Genomic DNA, 1,173 nt, shown 5'->3' with positions numbered 1-1,173 from the left:
GATTTCTACTTTTTTTAATGCACATTACATTTGAGAATTAAGTTGTGCAAGCCGGTTCACAGATTTAATGGTCTCTAGCATTAGGATGCTGACATTCATATAAGTGAATTATCTGTCCCTGAAATGTTGCTGAGAAGATAGAATTTAGTATAGCTAAATGTGATAAAAGATCGTGGGAGGAAACATAATACATTAGAGTCAAGGAAGTGATATGTGGATTATTATCAGATACTATTGAGGACATACATCAGTGGAGTGGGAGATAGGAGTAGACATCTAGAGGAAACTCCAAGGTCCCATGGATGCATCTGAAAATGAGGAAACCAAGGTTGGCAATATTGGTCCAGAACTTCTAATGAGAGCTAGTGTGACATAAGAGTGGCTAAACCCAGTCAATGAGCCTGGGACAACACTAGCATGTCTTTCCTTTCAGTTTTATTAATACATACATACATTATTTCACCATTCTGTCTCTTCTCTTCCTCACCCTTTCCTTCCTTCCAAGTTTGTTTGCAAAATGAGGAAAGCTCCATATAGTCATTATTTTAATTTCAAGTAATTTTATTACTAAAATTAATTTAGTAATTTTTATTACTAAAGTCTAGCATCAAGAACAGTCTTTCGAACTGAGCAGATCTGAGTTTCAACAAGTTATTTTGGGGCAATATGTCCAACTTTCATAAAACCTTATTCGGTAAGGTTTTGGAGACGATTATATGAAACAATTCTCCTAAATGTTGGGCATAGTGTCTGGCACATGGTAACTGTTCGATAAATAGTAGTTTTTGTTTTTGTTTTTTAAAGTGTTTTTTAAACTATAGATAAAAGGCAATTTGGTGACTTTTAAAAATTGTTATTCATTCATGCTAACATTTAAGGAACTGAGTAGAGCTTTGCTGTGCACCTGGAGGGGATGCTCTCCTGTACTAAGTCTTTCTTGCTGCCCTGCCTTTCTGCTTTTCTGCTTACGCTTACCCCGAGGAAGAGATGAAGGTGATGAACTTTCAGGGCCTGAATCCCTGGATACTTTTAAATCAGCATATATCACTTGTCTGTCCATTGCAGACAGGAAAAGGTAACATTAAACTTGTGTGTAAGAACAAACCCCCAATTCTATGGGGCAAAACCAGCGAAAGGAAGTGTCCTGCCTGAAATGCTTTGTTGTCTCTGTTT

The 1,173-nt window shown here is 36.8% G+C and overlaps 1 protein-coding gene across 1 annotated transcript in view; it reads right to left on the bottom strand.

Moving 5' to 3' along the window:
- KLRB1 (killer cell lectin-like receptor subfamily B, member 1) overlaps positions 1-1,173 on the bottom strand; it is a gene marked incomplete at its 5' end in the record, with an annotated part of 6,686 nt that overhangs the window by 5,121 nt on the left and 392 nt on the right. The window lies entirely within an intron of this gene.

This window comes from Propithecus coquereli, unplaced genomic scaffold, assembly GCF_000956105.1.
Source record: "Propithecus coquereli isolate 6110/MARCELLA unplaced genomic scaffold, Pcoq_1.0 Scaffold1574, whole genome shotgun sequence".
NCBI classification, from domain to species: Eukaryota; Metazoa; Chordata; class Mammalia; order Primates; family Indriidae; genus Propithecus; species Propithecus coquereli.
This window is presented reverse-complemented; position numbering and strand designations above follow the sequence as displayed.